The sequence below is a fragment of the Notolabrus celidotus genome, chromosome 20, assembly GCF_009762535.1.
Source record: "Notolabrus celidotus isolate fNotCel1 chromosome 20, fNotCel1.pri, whole genome shotgun sequence".
Taxonomy (NCBI): Eukaryota; Metazoa; Chordata; class Actinopteri; order Labriformes; family Labridae; genus Notolabrus; species Notolabrus celidotus.
The window spans coordinates 19,672,657-19,694,244 of record NC_048291.1 but is presented as its reverse complement, the minus strand read 5'-3'; the positions used below and the strand labels follow the sequence as shown (position 1 = coordinate 19,694,244).

The following is a 21,588-nucleotide window of genomic DNA, read 5'->3' as shown; positions in this document are numbered from 1 at the left end:
TTTTCAACATGTGTGATAACATAATATACTGCCAAGGATAAAGCAAGACCACGACACAGAATTATTGAAGTTAACAGTAGCAAAAAAAACAGCAAAGGTCAAATGTTAAACTTATGTAAGCTGTCGGGAGCTGGTTAACTTTAATAACTCTGTGTGGATTTTGAATGTCCCACAGTCCACCACTATATTTTCAGATTTTCTTGTCTTGGGAAAAAACCCCAAACATAAGTTCTTTAGCATTTTTGGTATCAGTGGTGTATTTTTAGCTCTTCATTGTCAGGTACCCGTCATGTAAAAAAAAGGTTGCAGATGAACATTTATCTTCATAATTTTTGTTGGTGAAATTAACACTGCTGGTATTTTTTTTAAGTTATATTTTTTGGCTTTTACACCTTTGTTCAGTGAGTACAGGACAGTAGAGAGAGGAGGAAACCGGAAAAGAGCGGGGACTGACATGCAGGGAAAGGGGCCAAAAAGGGTACTCGAACCTGGGCCGCCGGCTTAACCATTATGCCAAGCATGCACCGAACATGTTTATGATAAAAGTCAATGTTTCATGAATAAAAAAAAATTAAAAAAAACTTGTTCACAGCCTAGTGACAAGATATTTTTTATTTTATTTTTAAAGTTATGTTTTTTGGGCAATTTTGCCTTTAATGATAGGACAGCTGAAGAGAGACAGGAAATGTGGGAAGTAGAGAGTGGGGGAGGACATGCAGCAAATGGTCGACCGGCCGGAAGTCGAACCTCTGCGACGAGGACTATAGCCTCTATACGTGGGGCGCTTAGACCGCTAGGCCACCAGCGCCCCTTATTTCATTTTTTAGGCAATTTTGTCTTTATTGGATAGGAATGGAAATAGGAACTCAGAGGAAATGTGGGTAGAAGAGAGCAGGGGACAACATGCAGAAATTGATCGAGGCCTGCAGTTGAACCCGCGACCACTGCGACGAAGACTATATCTTGATCCAAACTTGATTCTACTTTTTATCCAAACATTCCCCATATTTAAAGAAACTTGGTTTCACTGGACTGGAAGGGAATGAAAAACTCTAACCAGAAAATAGGCATCAGAAAAATGTCAGAAGACGTATACAAGGCACTTCATATTGAAACATACAGTAAGTGTCCACTTTACAAAATGTGATTGCTGTATCCCTGGAGTAAGCTCATATGGGTCCTTTATGAGTGCAACCTTGTTTGTTGTTTAGTCTGTAATGTTTTCCCCCAGCACTCTATCCATCTTCTCTTTCCTCACTCTGTTGATCCTCTCGTCTTCCTCCGTTACTCCAGCCTCTTTTCTCCTTCTGCTAAAGGACGAACAAACAAACATGTGGCTTCTTTGATGAAGGAGCCAGAGACATAATGATGCCCTGTGACCTAAATGTCCTCCAGGTGTTCACTGTAATGTCCGTCCACCCCCCCCCCCCCCCCCCCCCTCTCTCTCTGTCTGCCTCTGTGTGTTTTCAGGTCATTGTCAGTTGAGGTAATCATGGTGCTAGCCTGAGGTTTGTTCTCTATGAAAGGCCACAAAGTCAATTATGACACCCAACAAAACAAACACACACTCCTAAAGCAGCAGGAATCACACACACACTCCTAAACAGCAGGAATCGCACACACACTCCTAAAGCAGCATGAATCACAAACTCCTAAACCAACACGAATTACAGTCGAGTTGGACAAAAGCAAATGTAGTTCATAAGATACATACGAATTAAGCTCAATTAAACAGTACTGATTTTTTAACCTGCTGTGTTTTGACATCAGACCTAGAAGACATGACCTCATCTGTTAATCCACCCCCCTCTCCCATCCTCTGCTTTCCTTTATGGGATTTAGGGGCTTTACTTTTGCTGTGTTTCCTGACAGTGGCACAGTCTACGCTACAGCACAGCTGCTTAATCTGACAATAATGAGTTCCTCTCAAGCCGATAACCAGCGGCTTAGCTGCAATATCAACACCTCAAGTTTTTACTCCATGTGTGTCTTGGTTTGTGCATTTGTGTGTTGGGCTTTTTAATAACCCAAAATAATAAGCCCAGATTATACCTTCTACATCGTATGAAGTTTAATTTTCCATGAACGATACACTGCTTCTGTCAGAGCTGGATGTGTTCTGCTTTTACCACTGCAGGAGAACCCTGAAGCAGCATTTGACCTCCTGTTCATTTTTGTAAGATCATGTCTGTGGTCATATTTTACTATGGTGAACTGAAACAGCACAGTACCAGTCTGTACCCCAGTACAGAGGAGAGCACATAGACATGCTTCTTCCTCAGGTCGTGCTCCACTTTACTTTCAAACTGGTTAATGAATTTTCTGCTTTTCATTTTTATCAGTCCATCAGAATTTTACACCTGATGGTAAAGGTAGAAAGGTCAGAAGGTTGCCAGATGTTGATTTTTCCTCACGGAAAATATGGCAAATCTGTTTGTTGATTTCAGACATTTTATAGTTTGTTTGTGATCATTTGAATCCCAATTAGCTTTAGCATAGCACAAGCTATTCACTCTTTCTCTAGGTCATCCTGTGAGTCATCCTGTTAATCGCTTAACTCTCTCTTAAGAACTTGCTATAAGAGTTTCTTATTTTATGTGGCAAAGTTAAAAGTGACCTATCATACTTTTTTAACAACAGCTTGATATATAATTAAGAATAATATGGCCACTGATTTTAATGAAATAATGCAATTATTATTATTAATATTAACAATACTACTACTACTACTACTACTACTACTAATAATAATAATAATAATAATAGCAATAACAAAACAAGTATTATGATTAGTATTATTATTACTGTTATTGAAATAAAACTAACAATAATAATACCTATAAGGAAGTAATTATTAGTGTTATATTGTAATAAAAATAATAATAGGAATAACAATGATAATAATAACTATGATAATAGTAATTATTATTGTTATATTGTAATAACAATAATAATAATAATAACTATGACAATAGTAAGTATTATGTTATATTGTTAATAAAAATATTAATAAGACTAATAATACTAATACTAATACAATCAACAACAGCAATAATACTTTTAATAATAATGATAATAAATATGGTGAGGGTGAAGATGATAATAACTATAATAGTATTTTTTTATAGCACTCAAATACACTCCAATATATAAACAGGAAATTGTGACATAAAGAAATCTCTAGAATGTACAAATTAAACATGACAATCAAGTAGATTTACAAAATGTAATTTTAATATTCTACTCACAAAGTAAACACTTCCCTATCAATGTTAGCATGCCAACATGTGAATGAATGCTAACATGATACACATTAACTTTGCATGACCCTATCATGGGTATGAGTTCATATTCAGATATTAGCATTCAGCTAGTAGCATTGCTGGCCTCACAGTGCTGCCGAAATGGTGATAGAAACTTACACTTGTTTAATACCTTTTAATTTGAGTAGTCAACAACAGTTCTAAACTATATAAAAGATTATTTGCCAACATGTATTGACAGCTATAATTTTTACTGATGTTAAGCCCTTGTACGGAGCCTCTGAAGAGATTTTTTTGATGTGCACAAGCTTTTGAATTTGCAAAAGATAAATATATTGTGCACAAGATAGACATTATCACATTACAGGACTTCAGGGGCTGTTCACCCCTACAAAAGCAGTGGGTAAAATGATACAAGGCTAAGAAAAGTTAGAGGAAAGTAATATAAAATACTCAAAAATAAAAATAAAATCATTATGATAAAATCAAGAAAATAAAATCAGATAAATACCAGACAAATAGAATAAAATAACATAAAATAAGATAAGATAGAATGAAAGGAAACATAAAAGTGATGCTAAAACAATGGTAATGATGGTAATAATGCAGTAAGGGCTAAAAATAAATTACTCCTAGATAAAAGCCGGATTAAATAGGTAACTCCCTGGTTTACTTTTAAAAGCACCCAGAGAGCTTGCAGTATTAATCTCCTGAGGCAGATTTCCACAGTTTTGGGGCATAAAAACAGAACGCTCTGTAAGAACTGTAATTACCTCTAAGTGATTCACATGAGTCTGACTTCCAATACTTTTAACCTAACAAGCAGATTTACTTTTGCTAATTTCAGATACATAACTCAAAAGCATACACACATGTCTTTGTTTGCAATCGTCAGTACATTGTATGAGAAATGCACACTGTGACATTCCCTGTCTATTGTTAAATGAAGATAAAGACACTGATCCTACCCAGATTTTGGCGCAGGACCCAGATTGGATCTAAGACTGTAAGATTTATATCAGTGTCCACAATATATCAGGCATCTGAGAGCAGGAGTGCTGTCTTTGCAGAAAATCTTTCTCTCTCATCCTTATGAATGAATCACAGAGTAATGCACGATCAGCACTCCTATTCTGTTGGGTTTAGTACATGCTAGCTCAGATTTAACGTCAATTATTAGCCCAACTCACACAAAGTTAGGATTCTGGGGTGGCAACATCATGCTTCATTACCATAGATAATCTCCAACACTAAAAATTCACAAACTGGCATAAATGTGCTTTCATTTCAATTATCATCCAATATACTGGATTAGTCTGTTGAGCTGTAATGGTGGGGTGCATACTAGGTTATTCAATGTGCTGTGAGTATGGGCGCAAGGTCATATCAGGAGGCAGTAAAGTGGCCATGGGTGATTGAAATCTTCTACTTGAAGTTTAGAGAAGAACAGGTTGAAAGAAAGAGTGAGAAAAATCATTGAACCAAAAGTTGGCAAGAAGAAGGGAGAAATTAAGAAGGACCAGTTCAGTGAAAGCACAAGTTGTGTTTGGTTAATGAGACAGCGAAGGAAAAGAAAAATTAGGCAAATGCTGAAGGGTCTGGAAAAGAGCATAAGAAACGAGCAAGCAGAGTGTGAGAGAGCAATAAAAACAGTGAGAGAAACAGACAGGCAGAGAGAGAGAGAGAGAGATCATTATACAGCAGCACATGGTCTCTATTGATCACTGAGCCATGTGACTGTCCCCAGGGTGTGTTATGGTCCCCTGTAAGTCTCTTTGTGCCCGCCAGTGTGCTCTGCTGTCTGTGTGAGTGTCCTCACGCCGTCTGCATGTCTCTGAGTGTTAGGAATACAGGGATTGGAAGTGGCGTATCTGTCTGCACTTGGACTTCATTGTGTTTAGCATTTCTCCAGGCAAAATAAGTTCAGATGGAAAATGACAATCAGACTGAACTGCATTTTTGGTTCAAGACATAGACTGGGCATCAACTTCAGCCAGTTTTATAAATGTATACTATCAGACAATTTGATTAGAAGCATGGTCATTTATATTACCATCAACATTTGCTACAGTCTGTAGATGTGTTAAACAACACCAACATGAACAAACAGATGCTTTCGACTGGGAAATTTGGGACGTCCGAGACCAAAACCATCATCTTAAAGCAACATAATCATGAACATATGTGGAGAGAATCCCTCACTGTCACAGAACTGGACAGCTATGGCAGCGCTGAGTTGACAGTGTCATTTAGGCCTACATAAAACTTGAAAGAAATCGGCACCTGTCCAACACATGTTGTAGTCGAGGGATCATTAATTCATTCAAACAGGGCTTAAACTGGACAAAATGAAACGTTAAAATCAGCTTCTACATGGAGCATGGTCTGAGGCTTAAGTGTCACTGGTGCACATTGTGAACATTCAGGTTGGTCGTAACTTTCAGTGATCACTACGCCGTACACTATGCCGTACACTATGCCGTACACTATGCCGTACACTATGCTGTACACTATGCCTTACACTATGCCGCATACTACTCCGTATACTATGCCGTAGAGTACTTCATACACTACGCCGTACACTATGCCGTACAATATGCCGTACACTACGCCGACACTATGGCATAAGCTACGCCATAGACTACGCCGTAGGTCTCCATAACCCTGTTCCAATGCAGAAGGCCACTCTCATCCCTCCTCTGTATTCTACCATGTAATTAGTACTGTATGATAAACAGCAACATGTATCAAACTAACATAAAACACTCGCTGTGAAATAGCAAGCAGAAAAACAAGCAGGAACGGGTACAGGTGACCTGACTATCATACAAACCACACTACCCTCAAGTGTTTCGGCAGAGTATTGCAGTGCGACGTGGACACATCGATGCACAAGTACTTAGTGCTCACGTCCGCACCGGCCACTGCTGCGTAGGGTCAATGCAGAAGTACTGTATAAACCAGCCTCTGACTGAGCTCCGAAATCAACATTTCTGCATCAAAGAGCATTACCAGGCTTTGAGGTTTCACTTAATCAGATCAAATGTTAAGATCCCAAAACCATGCAAAAAGATGTGTAAAGTTGTACTTTGTGTCAAGACTGCAAAAAATAAGGCTAAAAAACATTTGTGAGCAGGTCTGATATAAATATTTCAATCAATCTTTAATCAATCTTTGTTTATAAAGCACAAAATCACAACGAGCACTTTGCAGCATTTAGCAAGTTACAGCAGCAAGGACAAACTTCCTTTTAACAGTCAGAAACCTTGAGCAGAACCAGACTCTTGTTAGACAGCCATCTGCCTCCACCGAGTTGGGGTTGGAAAGAGGGATAGAGGAGATGAGAAGAGAGAGAGGCTGACAGCAATAGAAAGATTACCATTACTTTAGTCCATTATGTACGCCTGCCTAGCTGTTATAACTTCACTGCAAATAATTTTCTGCATCTTAAAAGCCATTCCAAACATTTTGCTGCTGTAAATATACAAAAAACATCATGTTACACTTCAGCTACACAAGATGTTGCTGAAGTGTAAGCAAGATCTTATGTTGCTTACACTTCACTGCAATGACAGCAGTGCACACTTCTACGCTAAGTATCTATCCACTTTCACTTACATACTAACACAAGACACAGAGCAGAACAGACGTTTGTTTGTTTTGAGGAGTGCACACTACAGACAAGCATCTGTGTTCTTGTGTGTGTGTGTGTGTGTGTGTGTGTGTGTGTGTGTGTGTGTGTGTGTGTGTGTGTGTGTGTGTGTGTGTGTGTATGTTACTATGACAAACGTGTAAGCCATCCGGGACATAACCTTGATAGTGGGTGAAGAAGGTGTTGCTAGGTAACCATAGAGTGCCGGTGCACCTCTGACTGTGACATTTGTGCAGCTTCCAGTCCAAACTCTTACGTGTGATGATAATCAATACAAACAACACATACTTCATCCTTTTTTAACGAAGCTTGGGTGGCAGCAGGGTCCTGTTTGGAGAGACTGTCAGTTCCTGCAGAACTACACTTGTTCTTGTCTGGCATGTGATTTTTGTTGGAATATGAGTGATTTGAAGGGAAATGCTGAAGAAGTTGAGAGCTATACTCATAACCAGATGGAACTCTAGGCACTTTAGATGTGCTTGATGCTCAGTTCGACAAATAGGAGTTATTTTTGTAACAGTGACAGCAGCGCTGTTGTCTTCGGGACGTCACTGAGGGATTTGTTATGATCCTGTTCATAGGGATTTTTGTAATAAGTGTTTTGTTCACATTTTAAATCATGAACATGTTACTGGATGTGAATATGACAGATTTTATTTTACAGATAAATGAAGGACAAGATGAAAGTAATATCCTCTTCACAGGACTACACTTCACACTGCAATGTTTCCTCTATTTATTCAATCATGAGGACATCTGAGGAGTAAAGAGGTAACCAAATATCCCCCCTGCTACCTCCACCCTCCCCTAGCTGCTCATATATGGGTCAGTCCTCACACATCGAGGTCAACAAGATGCCATGTTTGACCTGCCCTCTCTGTACCGTGTCAGCTCTGCTTATCTCCATTGCACTGCTTCATTCTGTGTCTCAGAGATACAGAGCCAAGGCCTCCCCCCTCCCCTTTCTGATTGGTTTCAAAGGGGCAGGCCAGTTTGGAACAATGTTGGTTAGATAACACAGCAAGAGTTCAATGGAGGAGCACTCTAGTATCCATGGAGACTGCCTCCGGTGGTTACACGAGAGTGTGTGTGAGTGTGTGGTCAAACCAAGCAGAGGTTAGAGTTTCACTGTGTGTATAAATAGCTGGTTTTAATGGAAACAACCTACCATCCCAGCACTAGGCTCCGGTTTGTAGCAGCCTGTGCACTACACTACCTACCACCACCACCACCACCACAGTGTTGTTCTGGTGTACTCCAACCATGGATCCCTGCAACCAACCACTCCAACCAAGGCAGAGAGCTATTTCATTGTGGTATGGAATTTTTACCTTGAAGATGCCTAGCTAGCTATAGTAGTGATAGTTTAATTCGCTAGCTTTGTCACTGATCTGGATTGCCATTATTGGCCGCTGCCCACAATCTGAGAGGATTGAAAATTTGCCCCCAATCATTATGTACTGCAAGCAGTTGCACAAAACATGCTGAGGTTCTTTTATCTCGACCTGTTTGGACTACTGTAATGCACTTTACACTGGCATGAACCAGGCCTCCCTCGCTCGCTTACAGGTAGTCCAAAACGCGGCTGATCGCCTTTTACAGGACTCCGCAAGCATGAACATATCACCCCCGTTCTCGCATCCCTCCACTTGCTCCCTCTCCATTTTAGAATTAATTTTAAGATTTTAATGTTTGTTTTTAAGTCACTACATGGTCTGGCACCTCAGTACATCTCTGACCTCATAAACATCTACGCCCCCTCCAGAGCACTGAGGTCTGCTGATCAGATGCGTCTTGTTGAGCCAAAAAGCCAACAAAAGACGAGGGGTGACCGAGCTTTCTCAGTAGTAGCTCCTAGACTGTGGAATGAGCTCCCCACCCAAGTCAAAATGCCCCCTACCCTGGATACTTTTAAATCACGCCTTTTTATTAATTTTTTTATTTTTTAAAAAATTCAAGTTATATTTTTTGGCCTTTTTGCCTTATTTTATACGACAGCTGAAGAGAAATGTGGGGGGTAGAAAGCAGGGGAAGACATGCAGGAGATGGTCGACAGGCCGGGAATTGAACCGGCGACCCCTGCGACGAGGACTGTAGCCTCTGTACGTTGGGCGCGTAGACCGCTAGGCCACCAGTGCCCCTTAAATCCCTTCTTAAAACCTTTTTTTACTCCCTGGCTTTTAATACAGCATGAGAGTTTATGTTGGTCTCGGTCTTTTAATGTACTGTATTTTAAATTTTGCTATTATTTATTTCTACTGTTGGTATTTGTTGTGCAGCACTTTAGTAACCTTGTTGTTTTTAAAATGTGCTATATAAATTGAATGGATTGGATTGGATTGGATACATAGCAATGCAAATGATCTAATTGCAGCACTTTCTATTTTTTGGGGGGTGGAGTTTGGCATTTTTGCCTTTAATGGATAAGACATCTGAATAGACATAGCACATGTGAGGAACAGAGAGTGGGGGAAGCAAATGGTTGTGGCTGAAAGTCAAACCAGCGACCAGTGCAATGTGGGCTATAGCATCTGTACATGGGGCGCACGCTGAAACGGCAAGGCTAACAGCAACCCCACAGCACTACCTTTTAACTGCTTTTCACCCCTGTAGGTGCTTTTAAAGAAAATGGTGGTATACTGTTGAGTAAATAAACCTTGTTTTTATTGAAAAGACTCCTAAATTGAAGACAAGTGACCCATGGAGGTGGTTAGTGCAACCCTCATTTGCGACTATTTACCAGCAGGCTGCGCCTCGCGAATATTAACGCTACCATTTGCGGAGCTCAACAACTTTAACCGTACTGTATGGTGTGGACCAAACACAATGGAAATCCTCATACAGGAAGACAAAACCTTTTTCCCTCTAGGAGACGCTAAGAACCTGTGTTGTTGTTTTTACAGGTGTAACTTAAGGCTGATTTATACTTCTGCGTCGAATCGACGGCGTAGCCTACGCCGTAGGTCCGCGTAGCTCCCGTACCTACGCAGAGGCCTACGCACGTAGCTGACGTGCACCTCCTCCAAAATGTAACTACACGTAGAGCCGTCGCAGACCGCAAGCTCTGTGATTGGTCCGCTCGATGGCTTTGTCTTTCCCGCATTCACAGCACTTCCGGGATCCCGGACATCGGCCACACATCGGCCGTGTATTTCATCTCCTCCTCTCTATTCTTCATGTAATCATGTCTGTATGATAAACAGCAACATGTATCAGCTGTAGATTAACATAACACGCTCTGAATCGATGTGGAAAAGTAAACAGAGATCGTAGCAGGACCGGAAGCAGGCGACCGGCTATCAGAGAGACCACACTGCCCTCAAGCGTTTCGGAGGAGAATTGCTGCGCGACACGGACACATCGACGCACAAGTATGTGGGGCTCATGTCCGCGTCAGCCCTTGCTGCGTAGGGGCGACGCAGAAGTATAAATAAGCCTTTACACCCCAGATTTACCAGTACTTAAATGTTACTATTAGGGTTAAATGACAGAATGGTGGTTGTTAAAGCACTGCTAGTCTTTGTCCCTCTTTAACCTTCTCTTAATTTTGTGCACTCCAGTTTCTTGGCGTTAAGCATGTTAGTAAATTGTCTAGGAATAAGATGCCTAAATGCTAAATGGAAAGCACACTGGTTAATGGCAAACACCAGCGATAGATACAGATAGAATCTTCTGTAAATCAAGCTGTAGGCAAACATAAATGGCATGTTTGTGCACATTCATAATATTGTTAAACAGCAAAGAAATAATGTATAACAATTTGCCTGTATTGATCAGTTTTTCTCAAAATCCCTTCCTCCATAGTACTTCCTGTCCCGCTGCTCGCCTTTACTTTCCCTCTCTTTCTCTCTACGGTCTCTATTCTCTCGGATGGTCCTGTATCCATTTGGAAATGCTCTGCTCTGTAATTCAATCACCGTGCTTCCTGTTTACCCAGCAGCATGTGAGTGTGTGCAGCTGAGCAAATATGAATCGGTAGCTTTGAACTAATCACTACTTGTCATCCTGTCCGGTGCACTTAGCCAGCTGTTGTGAACACAGACAGAAGCAAACATGCACACATGAGCTGATATGTCTTGTTTATACTTTAAAGCTGGAGTAGGACATCCTGAGAAAGCTGCAGCAGTTAGCTTGATTTTGAAAGCACACAGCCAAACAGAGCCCTCCCCCTCCCTTCAGGGCAGCCTGTAGGGAGGGGGGAGGGACACGCCTCCAAACACATGAACGCGCTGTGGCAGACTACAGCTGGAGGATGACGTCACGATAGCTAGCTGTGGAGCGGCGAGCGATTTACTTTATTTTCATGGAAGGAAAACATGTCTATCTCCCATGTAAGTAAACCGCTTATATTACCACATTAAAAAATAATGTAATTAGTTAGAATGCACAGCATAGCCTGCATGTTAGCTTTACTTGTGTGTTTTTATCATCTGAATACAGCTAGAGTAAGTTGTTGCTGCCAGGCTAATTACTCCTGGCTAGCCAGAAAGGTGGAAACTTTTGTCAGCATTACAACTAAAGTCCGTTTTGAATGTTTATTTAGATTTAGCATCGCATTTCATGATGTTTAGTTACTAGACGGCTACAGTGCCTATATATTTATTAGCGTTCACCATTGTTGACAGTCTTCATTTTCGTGTTGGAGCTACAACATATTGACTGTTTTTTTGTGCTTGTTAGAGCTCTCATTTATGACTGCTGATTACGATCCTGAGCCAAGCACCTCAGGTCGGAGAGGACGAGGCCGGGGTCGAGGGCAAGGCAGAGCCTTACAAGCGAGAGGGAGAGAAACGACCGGGGACGAGCTCCATATCCTGGGGACAGCAACAGAAAGTTCTGCCATGCTGCACAGACAGGTTGTTGTCTGGCAGCATGGAGCACTTGGTGCAGGTCATAGAGTAGTGATACCTTGTTGCTGTATCTGGAAAATCCGTGACCCTTCCACATGGACAGTATAAAGGTTTCAGTTGGGAGTGAATTAAACTATGACATGATTATATACAATACTTTTATGGTGACCCTTTAGTTCCTTTGTATATATTTTATATTTATCTTCATGTAAAAAAAATACTTGAGTGTGCTGTGTATACATTTGTTAAATAAATCTTTAAATTTACACTGGCCTTCTCTCTTCAAATTGCAAAATAATTAAATCCATATCAAGTAACATACAACATAATAAACAAATAATTGCAATATCAAAGAGTTGTTTTACATTTACTTTTATTAGAAAATGTATTTATTACAGAAATAAAAATAATGGCTGTTGAAGGTAAACATATTGGCGTGGATCATCCGGCCTCCTGGTTCTCTTCTTGGGCATCCCCCCCAGCTCACGCAAGCCTCTGCGTCCCGTGTTTTAACGGTGTGGACGTCGATGTTTCCTTCTCGTTGCTATGAAAACACAGACAAGACGACATGTAGACTTTATACAACATCCCATTCACGATCGAAAACAGTGCAAACTGACAGGCTAACCGTTGTGTTGCTTATAATGATACCAGCTTGTCCCTCTGCTTCTATGGTGTCATCCTTGTTGAATGGCATTCGTCTCTTTCTCACTGCCCTCTACTGGACTGGCGGTGTAGTGCAATTACTTTGTTTTTTTGCTCCGTATGTCCCTGGCCTGATTTGCATAATCTTCCTTGGACTTCAGCTTGCGGTTGAAATGCAGACAACAACAATGGGGGCGCAGGAACCTTTTTGTTCCGAGAAAAGTAGTTCTGGGGGCTAAAAGTCCCAGGAACTCTTGGTCGAAATGCACCTTTAGTCTAACTTTCAGTGAACCTAGACACTAGGACTGGGTATTATCAAGAACCTCACAATTTAACTTGTACTTTAAATAGGTACACCAGGATGCTAGAGAAAAACAAAAAAGTAGAAAGACAAGGATTTGGTTTTATTAAAAAATGAGAGTATTCTATTTGAAATACATGGCCAAAAGTATGTAGACGAACATTACACCTGTCATTCTGTTGAACTATCAGGTTACCACTGGAATCTGTTTAAAAGGGAGAGACTGAAAGCCAGGTTTGGATAAATGTATAGCAGTCAAAAATACCTTAAAGGGAGAAGCAATCATATCAGGGGAGTATATATATCAATCAATCAATCAATCAATCAATCAATCAATCAATCAATCAATCAATCAATCTTTAAAAAATGTTATCTCAAGACGCTTTTACGAACATAGCAGGTCTAGACTGTACTTTATGTTAAATTATTAACAGAGACCCAACCCCAAGACAGGGTAAGACTCAGTCCTATCCCATCTCAATCCAACATGAGCATTGCACCTTGCAGTATTTAGCTAGCTACAGCGGCGAGGAAAATCTTCCTTTATACAGGCAGAAACCTCGAGCAGAACCAGACTCATGTTAGACAGCCAACTGCCTCGACCGAGTTGGGTCTGAAAAGAGGGATAGAGGAGAATAAGAAAGCAATGATAGTGATGAGACCAGTAGTAGTAGTAGTATATGAGCATATGAGAAAATGAGAAGTTAGGAGGAAGGATGTAAGGAAGGAAGGGAAGAAAAGGAGACATATATAATCAGAAAGAAGGGGAGGGCTGATCGGGAGAAGAAGAAGAAAAAGAAGAGAGAGGAAACAGGAGTAATTGATTGGGTAATGGAATCAGAAAGATGGGTAGATCTGTTGGCTTTAACCAGGACTCAATTTATCACACACACACACACACACACACACACACACACATACACACACACACACACACACACACTCTTTCTCCATCCAGTGTTTTTTTTCCTCTCCTCTCATCCTGCCCACAGTGTGGAGGCCTCAGAAACAGATGTGTCAGGATGAAATGTGCGTGAGTGAGCACAAAAGGGCTTCTCGGAGAGTTTGTGCTTTCATAACTGTGTGTGTGTGTGTGTGTGTGTGTGTGTGTGTGTGTGTGTGTGTGTGTGTGTGTGAGGGTTAGCAAGGGTATGATGTGTGTATTTATAGTAAATGAATTCAGCTGGCTGGACCTCTGACTTCCTCTGGGGCACACACTCACAATACTCATCTGTTTGTATATGTGTGGCTGCATCCATGTGTGATTTTGTGTGTGTGTGTGTGTGTGTGTGTGTGTGTGTGTGTGTGTGTGTTCATTATATTGTTGTATCTACAAAACTTTAGCAGTCTTGGCGGTGCCTTCTTGGAGTTTGTGTTGCCATGTACAGTATATATATATATATATATATATCATGTGACATCCCCCAGTCTGACAGCAAGCAGTTATCGACTGCTGCTTTCCCATAATGCAGCTGTCAATCAATGAAGTCGTCCCGTGGCGATGCTCATTGTGACAGAGATTATATAGACATTATGGTAATCAATTGTAATCGATCTAAGACCGGACTTGTTCTAGTATCCTCAGTATTTATTGTTTTAATTTTTAAAGCTCAAGAGTAACATCATCAGATGAGTACCTCTCGAGGGAACATTCAAAGTAACACCTTTTCATGTTTCAAGATGTAGACAAATAATTTGCTTTGAATCATACATTTAAAAATATTGATGTTCAGAAAAACTTCATTTCCTCATTAAAGGGGCTATGAGGACTTTTTAAGTGATCTTGAAATAGTCTCACCTTTACATATGTTCCTGCTCTTAATCCACGTTATAAAATGAGATTATCAGCTCTAAAAAAGGTCATTTCTAAATGCTATTTCAAAAATCCCTGTCCGACCCGACCATTTCCCGCGCAAAACAATGGAATGATATACGGCAATACCCGCGTGTCCCCTTGTTTACGCTACGCCGACCGGCTGAGTTTAGCAGAGAGACTTGAGCAGAGTGAGAGAGAAGCAACAAGTGATCAGTGGCCTTTTCCTTGAAGAAATTGATTTATTTGAATTATTTTGAAGTTATGGTGGAAACTGGAGCTGGACTGGCAAACAGAGAAAGGACAGAAGAGATGAAGAAAGCAAACAGGAGAGAGACAGAGCCCAGTCTGAAACACTTCAGGATAGCTTCTCAGAGATGGAGAGAACTAAAGGAGTTAAAATGACTGAAAACATATGCTGGGTGGATCCTCTTCCTTGAGACAGGTATGTAATGCTGCATTTCTGTTGTAAATCACAATGTGATATTTTATTTCACTATAATAATCGTCTGTATGTAGGTCAAACAGCGTTAGCCACACGGCTAGCTCGTTAGCATTAGCTGCATGTATTGAGCAAAGCTAGCACCTATAAGCTGTCTGTGATGCAGGTATAACACAGTAGTCTGTGATAATGTGAACTATAGCCATACAGTCTATGATTACAGCCCACATGCTGCAGGTATAACACAGTAGTCTGTGATAATGTGCATTCAAGCCCACATGCTGCAGGTATAACACAGTAGTCTGTGATAATGTGCATTCAAGCCCACATGCTGCAGGTATAACACAGTAGTCTATGATAATGTGCATTAAAGCCCACATGCTGCAGGTATAACACAGTAGTCTGTGATAATGTGCATTAAAGCCCACATGCTGCAGGTATAACACAGTAGTCTGTGATAATGTGCATTAAAGCCCACATGCTGCAGGTATAACACAGTAGTCTGTGATAATGTGCATTAAAGCCCACATGCTGCAGGTATAACACAGTAGTCTGTGATAATGTGCATTAAAGCCCACATGCTGCAGGTATAACACAGTAGTCTGTGATAATGTGCATTAAAGCCCACATGCTGCAGGTATAACACAGTAGTCTGTAATAATGTGCATTACAGCCCACATGCTGCTGGTATAACACAGTAGTATGTGTGCTCTGCGTGGTGAGGGTTGAGGATCCCCTAATGTTAGCTCTGAAAGTCAGAGGGTTAGGAGTCATGTTGACCACCATCCAGCTTGTCTGCTAGTTACCTTCACTCATTACTCTGCCTCAGTGTGAACAAGACCCTGAAATGCTATTGTGCATAACCACAGGCTAACTAAACATTATCACTCAGATGTCAGTAAGTATGATTCAGTATTCTGTATTCTCCCAGGATTTTATTGAACAATACATTATGTGTTTCACTGTGATGTCTCCTCAGATAATGTGGCATCGTGTCCTCCTCCATGTCAGAGACCAGCACCGCTGCTCTTTTGGAAGCTGTGTCATGGGCCACTTGATGAGAGCAGCAGAGATAAGCCATGGATGGTGTGAGGTGAGTTGTCAGACTATATGATCATGTTTTAGATCTCTACACTGAAGTCTCAAATACTGAGCTGATGATTTAATCCTAAAATGTTCTTCATTATGTTTTACACAGGCTCTCCATCACATCAGGCTCGTGCATCCATCATCCCTGATAAACGCTGACTGAAGGATGTGAAGAAGTTTACAAACTTTCAGTAAGACAAACGCATTTCAAGACAAAATTATGAATTGATGAATCTTACTAAAATAGATGAGGGCAATGACTGATGAACTGTCTGTCCCTATACAGCACAGCACAACACCTGACCTGGAATCCTTTCAGAACCACATCCTCTTGTATGCTGCAAAATGCTTTTCATTCAGCTCACCAGTGTATGAGGCGCAGACTCCTCTGGCACCACACCCACAGGCCTGCAGCCCTGACTCTGATGGTAACAATGTGAGTGATGGCATTAATATTAAAAGTTTCTTATTAGACATTTATCTGCCTTCAGTACAAAATACATTCATAAACACACAACATTACTAAAATATTTGCTATTTACCTGTGTGGAATTTTAAAAACATGGGAGGAAAAAATAATTCACTAACGTTGAATTATAAATTCTGCGTTGTGACGGGAACAAAAGCTACTACAATAAGACGACCAAAACATGGAGCATCTACTGTGAAGAAGCCTTAAGACTGCACAACTTTAGTCTCCCATGTAACTTTACATCCCTCATTTTCAGAAAGGAATACTTGGAAGACAGTTGAAATATGAGAAGAGACTTCCCAAAACAAGAACACTAAGACCTGATGACCAAAGGAGACTTGAACATCTTCCTGGGATTCCTCCACCACCTACAACAGAACTAGCACAAGCATGCATCCAATGCAGAGAAGTTTGTACACATGTAGGCATATTTTTCTAGCATCACTTACATGACAAAAAGAATAAATATTATATATCTGATATCTGCAGCATAGTCTGAATATTGATAAAGCAGCTTGGCTGATCATAAAAGAATCGCTGTTGTTCATCACACACAGCACAGTTTTACTTTTAGAGTAAAATGTGACACATGTAGTCACTCTCAGCTTCCTGTTGTTCCTCTTCTAACCATCACTATATCTTCTTTCACTCTTACAGAACCTGCCTGTATGAAAAGTGTAAAGTTGTATCATCATACACCGTGTAACAGATATGTAAATATTGTGAAGAACTGTAAATATTGTATATTGAAAATAAAACACAAGACTGTTTAAAGAAAACAAACTTTATTTGCATTCACTTGGCTCAAAGTAAAATATTAAATATGTCAAAAGTAATTTACATTGTCAATATGACTATAGAGTACTTGCTATTATAGAAGCAAGTCGGTGTGTTTTATTGAGGTGTAAGAAGTAGATACGACCTGCTTGTTTTACCTTTCTTGCTTTTATACAATTGATATTAGTCTGCAGAGTCTAAACCCAGTGCAGTGTCCCTGAGCGTCAGGATATGTGTCTCTAATTCTTCATACAGTGCAGCTATGGATCCCCACTCTGTTGCCCTCACCTAAAATCCATGCTGCCACAACACATGCCGCCTGCATGCTGTTTATCTGTATTGTCTTTGTTCCACGCCTGGCTCCAGGTCTTCATCAGCAGCAAAGTGTCATTCCATGCAGCATGGGCCTGATGCAGAACCTCTCCCCCTTCCTCTGACACTGACACCTCTCCCCTTCCTCTGTCCACTGCTGAAAGCTCAGGTTCAGTCCAGCTGGAGGAGGAGTATGTTGTCCCCTCTGTTTCAGTGCTGAGGTCCTGCTTTGAGATAGTGTGTTAAATAAATGCAGATACATGTTAGCTAATTCAATTTTTCAAATGAAAGTAAATGGTATTTAAAAATAATGCTAATGGCTGTAAAATTGAACATCTGCATATAATACAAATAGCTCTGTACATAGAGGAGGTGTATGAAGATACTCTCACAGAAACGATGCTTATTATTTCAAACTTACTTTAGTAGTTATTTACTTTGGCCCTGCTATGTAAATATACAATCATACGAACGAAATACTCTGAATATATTACTGTGATGATAAGGTTACGACATAGATAATAACATATACAAACGACTAAGGTATTATAATGCTATGCTATGAGCTATGAGCTAAAGCGTCTTCTGTCAAGCATCGTTACAGACAGCAGCTAAACCAGGGCTGAACAGGGTCAGAGTAAGATGACTGTGGACGGGATATAATGTTTATACCGGTGTGTGAATGCTTTACTGCTCTAAGAGGACTAAAGAATTAAAACGTGTATATTTACATTATTCAGACTCGTCTCAGGGCACCGGTGTTATCGCCCTACTGGTTTCTACGCTAACTGGTTTCTGTGATCCAGCTGTGTTGTATTTACTTACAGGCAGGCGCTGTGTTCTGCTTCAGACACAAGATTCGCCACACATTTACAAACATATTAACAGAAGTTCTCGGGTCTAATCTCACATCTACTGCAGCAACAATGATTGGATCCGTGAGCAGTGCATCACAGCTACTGACGACAGTCATTAAATATGTAAAAATAAAGTATTTACAAACTTAAACGGAGTTGGATTCGTTCCCACGAGAGCAAAATGTGTTTGAGTCCAGAAACCGCTACCTAAGCTCGTGAGCCATGGAGCTCACTCTAGTTCAATGATTCTGACAGGTATCAATCAGGTACGTCATCATCCAGGTCACAGCCAGGGAACATGTTAGTCTGTGCTCACCTGAAACAACTGGTTTCCTTGAGTTCATATCAGGAAATACTGGACCATGTTTAGCGAAAGTTTTCTCCAAACTACGGCCTTATTAACCTCTGAACTGCAGCACACTACTACACCTTACTCTGTGACAGGTAAATACTTTATAACGGTGACCATCTAATCCACAGAACTCGGTTAAAATACACCTTTAGATGGTTTACGGGGAGCCGTGGGAACACAGTGCAGGAGGTGTTTTCAAGTCGTGTCTCAGTTAGAGTCTACTGCAGGAAAAATAACTCAGGTGAAGGAATCACAGGATCACAGACATCTACAAAAATACAGCTATTAAAATACATATGATAGTGTTGCTCCGCGATGTATTTTATAATCACTATTTAAAAAATTATTGAACTCCACGCCATGTAACACTTCACCTGATGTGGTTGGGCACTTTTTGCCGTTTTGAATATGTGAAGGTCTGAAGTGTGCTGTAAGGCAGCACCTAATAAAGCATCACTACCTACAAACACCTTACTAAATATATTGGGCTATTTCCTCACACAGACACAAAGTAACCTGTTGTTTTAGACGAACACAGTCCAAAATGTTACCCCACGTGAGCATGTATAATGGTTCAGTGACAGGACTCAAGTATTTCAGTAGAATCCTTGGCGGCGTACTGGATATGTTTATGGATCGAGACTTTTGGACTTGTGAATTTTATTCGCGTAAGATCGAGTCTGTGTTTTTTTTCGTCTTTGCATATATTGTTATACATATATATGTAGATGTCTGTGATCCTGTGATTCCTTCACCTGAGTTATTTTTCCTGCAGTAGACTCTAACTGAGACACGACTTGAAAACACCTCCTGCACTGTGTTCCCACGGCTCCCCGTAAGCCGTCTAAAGGTGTATTTTAACCGAGTTCTGTGGATTAGCTGGATCACGGAAACCAGTTAGCGTAGAAACCAGTAGGGCGATAACACCGTTCTCCATCTTTTGCTCCCAAAACAAATGCACGCCTCGGTAAGAGGCACGTCTTTGCGACAGTGGGCGAGGGTGCTCATGGGAAATTGAGTCTTTATCCCGGAAAACACTACCGATTCAGTCCAAAGGTGTCACTGCAAACAGCGACCGACGGAAAGTCCTCATAGCCCCTTTAAGTTTCTCAAAGTGACATTCCAACGTTGGAAAAAAAAAATCTGGAATTAAAAGCAGCTCTCAAATGATTTTATTTTTAAAGCTCTATCAGCTAAAGAAGAGTGGTTCTAATCCAGTTAAAAGTCAAGTTCCACTGTGTGTGCATAGAGGGCTTAAATTTTCCACATCACACTTGTTTAATTTAGATGTTGTACCCTGATTAATTTGCAATGATGCCAACACAGCAAATAACAGACTTAAGTTAGATGCATCATCATGCACAGTCAAACATCTGAGAGAAGTAGAAATCAGTTAAACTAATGAGGTTCACTCTACTGTATGACAAACAGAATAGCAGCAAAATTTCACTTTTGAGAAGCTGGATTCAACAAATGTTTGACAATTTGTCTTTTAAATGCTAGCGGATGAGTTATCTGTCAAGTTATCACTTTAGTGTCTAATTACCTGTTATCAAATTTTTTCTTTTAACATTTTGGAGTTTGTCAATGTTTCTTTTATTTAAAAGAGCACTTCTCTTGTTTCTTTACTTCGTGGAATAACATTGTTCACCTGATTGAATTTATAAAGAACATACAAGTTAATCAAAAGAAAGTAGTCTAGTCCTAAAATGCATTTACATCAACCGATTAAAACAACAAGCAAAATAAGAATTAATTATTGATTCACTTTGTTGCTATTCTTGCACACTAATTACCTTGATTTAATTAAGTTGTTTTCGTAATTTGACAGAATTTAAGGTTTTAAAAAATGTTACAAAAAAAAAAAGAAAATTTAAAATGTTAAGTTTCAGTAACTTTTTGAAGGTCAATTGTTTGACAGATGTCCGATATAGCATTAATACATAAACCAGGTAGGAAGACAAAACACGACATAGGTGTTATGTAATATATCAATTCACACTGTATGTATCTCCGATACCAGTGTATCTTTGATTTATGATGCATATTTTTTTTAAAATACAATCAATCAATCTTTATTTATAAAGCGCCAATTCACAACAAATGCTGTCTCTAGATGCTTCACAAAAAGAGCAGATCTGAACCAAACTGTGTAATATTAGTAACAAAGAACCAACATCAAGACAGGATAAGATCCAGTCCCATTTTACAGACAGGACTCAGTCTTATATCATCTTAGTCCACCATGAGCAGAGCACTTTGCAGCAATTAGAAAATTACAGCGAAAAGGAAGAACTTTTTTTAACAGGCAGAAACCTTGACCAGAACAGACTCATGTTAGGCAGCCATCTGCCTTGACCGTGTTGGGAAGCAGATAGAGGGAGATGATGGTGAAAGTATGTTGACTATTTGAAGGGACTACAAATGAATGCTAATAGACTAGACTAGTGTTCCCACCTGAGATTTTAACAACAAACCTCAGGCCAGACCTGGTCTTGTGGTCAACCTCCCAGAAGTTGCTGTTCATTGTTGAACTAACTGTACCATGGGAGGCTGCAGTTGGGGAAGCATATGAGCGGAAACGTCTAAAGTACACCGACATAGCAGCCGAGGCAGAACAACGCGGCTTGCGTGCCCAAGTGCTTCCGGTCGAGGTTGGATGTAGAGGGTTTGTGGCCACATCTACTTCCAAGTTCCTCAAGGGAATGGAATTGCGAGGTCAGGCCTACCAACAAGCCATCAGATCAATGTCAGAAGCTGCCG

General features: G+C 40.3%; 1 protein-coding gene and 1 long non-coding RNA gene across 3 annotated transcripts in view; both read left to right on the top strand.

Moving 5' to 3' along the window:
- Window positions 1–21,588, top strand: part of caskin1 (CASK interacting protein 1) — a 156,868-nt gene that overhangs the window by 46,928 nt on the left and 88,352 nt on the right.
- On the top strand, window positions 15,776–17,291 carry LOC117832603. Of its 2 annotated transcripts, XR_004635211.1 has the most exons (5): window positions 15,776–16,059; window positions 16,165–16,246; window positions 16,342–16,491; window positions 16,784–16,948; window positions 17,185–17,291. It is a non-coding gene; the product is annotated as an uncharacterized LOC117832603 (long non-coding RNA). The 2 variants fall into 2 exon arrangements; XR_004635210.1 differs by having other exon boundaries at window positions 16,784–17,252.